This window comes from Lagenorhynchus albirostris, chromosome 7 (genome assembly GCF_949774975.1).
Source record: "Lagenorhynchus albirostris chromosome 7, mLagAlb1.1, whole genome shotgun sequence".
Classification (NCBI taxonomy): Eukaryota; Metazoa; Chordata; class Mammalia; order Artiodactyla; family Delphinidae; genus Lagenorhynchus; species Lagenorhynchus albirostris.
Window position 1 is genome coordinate 53,357,224 of NC_083101.1, and position 6,511 is coordinate 53,363,734.

The following is a 6,511-nucleotide window of genomic DNA, read 5'->3' on the forward strand; positions in this document are numbered from 1 at the left end:
CATTCCTTTGTTTTCTGGCTCTAAAAACTGATCAATAGCACATGTTCGGGCTCGACTCTCCCAGACCACTAGGAAGTCAGCTCGCTGCTCTGGCAGCGACCCTTCCTTCTAATAAATTCTATCTTCTTTACATTCTGCCTTGTGTCTGGAAACTCTTTTCCAAACCGCGTTCAGACCACAATAATCACTTTCCTTTTAAAAAAACTTTCAATCACTTAAAAATGCTGCAATCTAACTCTGGTTTGGGGACGTCATAAAGCAGGCGTAAAGCCAGACTGGACTTATTTAGCCTAATGAGAAACCTTGGGCACCAAGATAAATTTTTCAGTGACAACAGTTGCACCACCCTTAGAGCCTCTCGGTGAAGAAAAGGCACCTTCCAGCCTATCTGCAGTTGTCATCAAATGGAGTCACTTTCCTTTTTATGTGGGGAGTTTCCTCAAGCCTGTGAAAAATTGAGCAAAGCTTTATCTGCAGAACTTTTGGAAATTATAATGTTTTTCCTGCTGCCTCTGTCTAGGCCCTCAATGCCAACATATCTCCTGCCCACAGCTGTCAGATCCATATTCCCAAAACACACTTTTCAGCCATCATCTCTTTACCATAGGGACCAGTGAAGGTTTCAGAGCAAAGGCCAAGCTCTTGAGCGTAGCCATTCAAGGTCCTCTAAATGGCTTTTCTAGTGAATTCGACCAAACATTCAAGAAGAAAGAAAAATACCATTTCTACCTGATCTCTTCCAGAAAATTGAAGAGGAAGGTATATTTCCCAAGTCATTTCAAAAGATTCTAATACCAAAGCCAGGCAAACATTATAAAACATCAATAACCCTCATGAACATTGATGTAAAAATTCTTAGCAAAATATTAGCAAATCAAACCCAACAATATATTAAAAAGTTAATACATCATGACCACATGGGATTTATTCTAAGGACGCAGAGCTGGTTTACAATTTGAAAATAAATCAGTGTACTTACACTATTAATAGATTTTTTTTGAAAACATGATTGTCTCAATAGATCCAGTACTAGCATTTGAGAAAATATAACATCTACTCCTGATAAATACTCTAGGCAAACTAGGAATAGAACTTCCTCAGCCTCACAAAAAGCATTGTCAAAAGGCTTATTGCTAACATCCTAATAATAAAAGGCTGAATGTTTTCCCCCTAAATGCTGTTTTTTTCCAAAGATGTTTGCAACTTGCTCACTTTCGTTCTTCATTTTATACGTCTCGCCTCCTGGCCTCAGGGGTTTTTGGTTTCCTGAGTTCATGCCACTAAAGTTTGCTGCAGGGTCCTGGATAACTTGGTATCAGAGAGCTTGTACCCCACTTCCTAATTTGGCTAAACAATGATGCAGAAGCATCTGTGAGCCATAGAGATGAAAAGATTAGAAGTAGAAAATAAATAGCCAGACTAATTGGAAAAACTATTTCCTTACAGCTGTATTTATCAGATGGGACAAAAATTTTTTGGAAACTTTTCCATCTCTTTTTTTTGTGGTACGCGGGCCTCTCACTGTTGTGCCCTCTCCCATTGCGGAGCACAGGCTACGGACGCGCAGGCTCAGCGGCCATGGCTCACGGGCCCAACCGCTCCGCGGCATGTGGGACCCTCCCGGACCGGGGCACGAACCCGTGTCCCCCGCATCGGCGGGCGGACTCGCAACCACTGCGCCACCAGGGAAGCCCTCCATCTTATTTTTAAAGAGCTCTATCCTCTGGATTATTTTATGAACACATTCCTCGTCTTACTACTAAAATATTTATAGAGATAGAAAGTTTACAGTAAGGCAGTTTTTAGTTTTGTTTTAATAAAAACACAATCACATTTTACACATCTCTTATAGCCTTCACCTTTTTTCACGTAGCCATACAAGATGACAATTTTCCTATGTAATCTATCTTGTCTAAAGCATGATTTTAGAGGCTATATAGTATGTCATGATATGGCTGTACCGCAATTTACTTAACCTTGTCCCTGTTGATGAGCATTCATTTTGTATCCAATTTTTCTAAATTTGCCATTTTAAAGAGTATTTCCATTACTTCCCACCTATACAATAAGTAAGAAACCCCTTAGATTTTTCTTATAGCCCAGATGACTTACTCCCTAATCCTGATAGAAATCTGCAAGCTTATACTCTGGAATGAATCAACCAGAAAGACTTTGGATGAAAACAGGGTAATCAAGTTGGCAGTCAACACTGTCCATCTTAAGAACCCCAACTGTGTTAGTTCCCAGAATGATTCAGGTAGATTTATACTCCTGTACACACACACACACACCAAAAATTTGAAGGTTTTAATTTAACCGAGAAAAAGTATCTTTAGTTGCCAATGGTTGAATTCCCTCTAAGAATGGCCAGGTCCTGGACCGAGTCACGGACGGGGAAAACCTCCAGCCAGCAAGCCCACCTACTGCTCACAGAGCTTTAATCAGCATTTGATCCCCTTACTCTTACATATGAATAAACGACCAAGGGTCACAAAAATTTTTGAAAAATCTCCCACAATGAAAAATGAACAAAATTAGACAAACAGGAAAAAAAGAACTTCAGAAGAAAGTGTCAATGGAGAAAACAGATGAAACTGTCCAAAAATATCTCTATAATTCATAACTTTAAGACAAAAGCTATTGCATGCATAAAATAAAGCCAGGATGCTGTAAAAAAGAACATTCAGAGAATAAGAAAAAGCTCTTGGAAGTTAAACACTGTAACCAAAATTAAAAGGTCCGTAGAAGGACTCAAAGATAAAGGTGAAAAAAATTTCCCCAAAGTAGAACAAAAGACAAAGGAGAAAATAGGAGACAAAATATATGAGAACTAGAGGATGAGTTTGGGAGATCCAACACTCAGAGAGAGAGTTTCAGAAAGAGTTTGGAGAAAATGAAATAAAGAATATTAGCAAAGAAATAATTTATGAGTATTGACTAAAAGAAAGACATGAGTTGCCAGGTTGAAAGGGCCCATTGAAGGTCCAGCACAGTACACACGTACACACGTACACACACACACACACACACACACACACACACCGCATGATATAGCACCACAACACTTCTGAAAACTGAGGACAAAGTGAAGATCATAATTACTTCCAGAAAAAAAAGTAGGTCAAAAATAAAAGATCAGACATCACAATGTCACTGCACTTCTCAATAACAATGCCAAAACTAGAAGAAATGTAATAATGGCTTTAATATGCTGAAGAAAGATTAGTTTTATCTAGAATTCGCTACTCGAGATACCAGTCAAACATGGCGGTGAAGTTAACACATTTTCAGACATTTAAAGTCTTAAAAAGATTTACCAAACAAATAAAAAGTTAAGTGATTATTATTTCCAAGGAAATTAAAAGTAGTTGCACAAGAAGAATAATAAAAATACTATAAGTTGTACAAGAAAAATAATAAAAATACTACCATTGGGAATAAGATTTACATCATTCTAAAAATCTAAACTTTAAATGTTAATATAATCCAAAATTGTATAATGGAAAGATGTAGGGAGGGAGAAAGTGGAGGCAGAAAATTGGGAAAGATTTTTAAGTGAGTAAAATATTCATCTTTTATTCTAAGAAGTCAATTGAAAATATCTAACTTGAGGGAAAAAACAGGGTACAGCAATAAAGTCTTATCATTTATAAAGTGGAGTGCAAGATTAGCAATAACAGCAGTAATAGTTAATAGCACCTGCTTCTGAGTGGCTGGGATCAGAGGTGAGGGAGGAGACTATTTTTCATCATAATCATTGTAGAACTTTTTGACTCTCAAAACTATACCTACATAATTTTTTAAATAAAAATAACTGTAAAAGAGAGAATGAAGCAAGGGCTCCAATGACCTCAACCCGTAGGATTGAGGAAGTCCTTTTACACTTTGGTGTAAGGAAGGTAAGATGATGTTCCAAGAAACAGGTTGGACTCTGAATTCCCTGATGCAATGAGGAATGTGTAGGCTGAGTCGGCAATGCCAGAGGCACAACAAAAGGAATGGGAGCTCAAGTTTGAAATAGCTGCACGGAAAGTTTTCAGAACACACACCTGGATCAGGAATGGCTTTCTCTATGGGAACTCTTCGCTGAGCCCAGCCTGGGAGAACATCATCTGTTAGAGATCTAGGCCCTGGATCAGGGCACCACATGTTGTAAAATGGAAGAGATAGAAGAGGATGCTGGGAAGGGTGGTGAGCATGGAGAGATGGGGAGAGAGTGAGAGAGAGATCAACGGACCATTTATTGCCTGTGCTAAAGAGTTTTACATACATGATAACATTTATTCTCACATGATAATAATTCAGTATTTCTGTCATCTCCATTTTACCAGTGAGAAAACCAGAACTCTGAGAGGTTAACTAATTTGACCAAATCCACACCAGGGGTGTGGCTTAAATTTGAGCCAATTCTGTCTGATGCCAAAGTCCTCTGTACCACAGCAGAGAAAAAGAGTCAGAGAAAAAGATGGAGTTTGCTTTGCTTCCTGGGCATATGAAAATGTCAGGTTTTGTTGTTGTTTATTTTCTTAACTGTGGAAAAATATACATCACATAAAATTTGCCATTTTAGCCATCTCTAGTGTACAATTCAGTGGCATTAAGTAGATTCACAATGTTGTACAGCCATCATCACTATCCATTTCTGGAACTTTTTCATCATCCCAAAGAGCAACTCCACACTTATTAAACAATGACTCCCCGCTTCCCCTTTCCCAGCCTCTGGTAGCCTCTATTTTTGCTTTCTGTCTCAATGAATTTGTCTACTCTACCTCATATAAGTAGAATCATGCAGTATGTTCTTTTGTTTACAGTCTATTTCACTTAGCATGATGTGTTCAAGTTTCATCTACGTTATGGCATGTATCAGAAATTCATTTTTTAAAGGCTGAATAATTTTCCATTATATGTACATAACATATTTGTTTATCCATTCATCTGTTGATGAACATTTGAGTTGCTTCTATCTTTTGGCTATTGTAAAAATGATACTCTGAACATTGGTGAACAAATATCTGTTCAAGTCCCTGCTTTCAATTCCTTAGGGTATTTACTGTTTGTTTGTTTGTTTGTTTGTTTGTTTTTGGCAGTACGCGGGCCTCTCACTGTTGTGGCCTCTCCCGTTGCGGAGCACAGGCTCCGGACGCGCAGGCTCAGCGGCCATGGCTCACGGGCCCAGCCGCTCTACGGCACGTGGGATCTTCCCGGACCGGGGCACGAACCCGTGTCCCCTGCATCGGCAGGCGGACTCTCAACCACTGCGCCACCAGGGAAGCTCTGTTTGTTCATTTTTAAGCCTTTTCTTCTCCCTTCACCTTGTTCTCTGAAAGTTCCAAGTTTTCTCAAACCTCTCCTCACCCATTCTTCCACCCGCATTCCATGATTCACACCTCTCAACCCAAGAGGGAAGAAGAGAGGAAACTACACTTTTCCAATAGCACCTCACACTCTCTGGACTCGCTTAGTTAATGACCAACGCACTTGCATCTTTATTCATTCCTTCTGTTATTATTTACCAAATATTTTGCATGCTCATTCTGTGCCTGACACTCTTCTCAGCGCTTGGGATACTTCAATTCATGATCTCTGCCATCATTAAGCTTCCATTCCACCTATTGGTTTTTCTGACCCAAGATTATCAGAATATTTCCAAATCACAGGAATGGTTTTTATGGGACAGAAGAAGACAAGCAGTGTTAGTCATTTCAGAATGCAGTTCTTAAATATGAGTAAATTGATGGACGATATGGCCCTGCTGAAAGATTTGGATCTCTTCAGAAGGAATAGAGTGATTCCTTGACACTCCCCCACCCCCTGCCCCCCGCCCCCCCCGCCCCCCCCCGCCATCCTCAGGAAAGCAGAAAAGTAGGCGGAGAAAGAAGGAAGATGCGGCAAGAGCCTTAGTTCTAGAATTAGCGTATCTCGCTTTGATAAGTCCCATTTCCAGGAGCAAGCTACGATGGTGTTTGCATGCTTTCATCATGACGTTTGAAAGTTTAGGTCAAAAAAAAAGAAAGTTTAGGTCCCCCAGTGGTTTTACCGGATCCCTTCGTAGATGACAGGCAGTATTTTCTGCTGGACCCAGAATCCACTGAGGATTCTAAAGGAAGTTTTCAGACTCTAACAAATTAGGAAAGATGACTTTTGCAACTGTGCTTCATAGAAAAGCACAGCCTCATACATTTCTTTTTAGAGTTCTAAAAAATTTCTGGCTTTACTATATATACTACGATGCGGAATCTGCAAGCTATTTTAGAAAGAGCCATGTCTTTCTTGGCTCTGAAGTAATTTGAAAAACATCAGTGCCATTGCAAACTGGAGCATTAGGTTTTCCCCAAAAGGCATGAATTTAGGGTTCAGTAACTGGCATCAACCCAAAAGCAAGTCTTGGATGAGTGCGGCCCCAGCTGGTCTGTGGGCAACACAGTGCGGGGGTTCCTTGATCTTTTCGGGGCACTAGCTGGAATTCAATGTACTTTAGTATTTCCAGATCAAAATCAATATGACATATGGA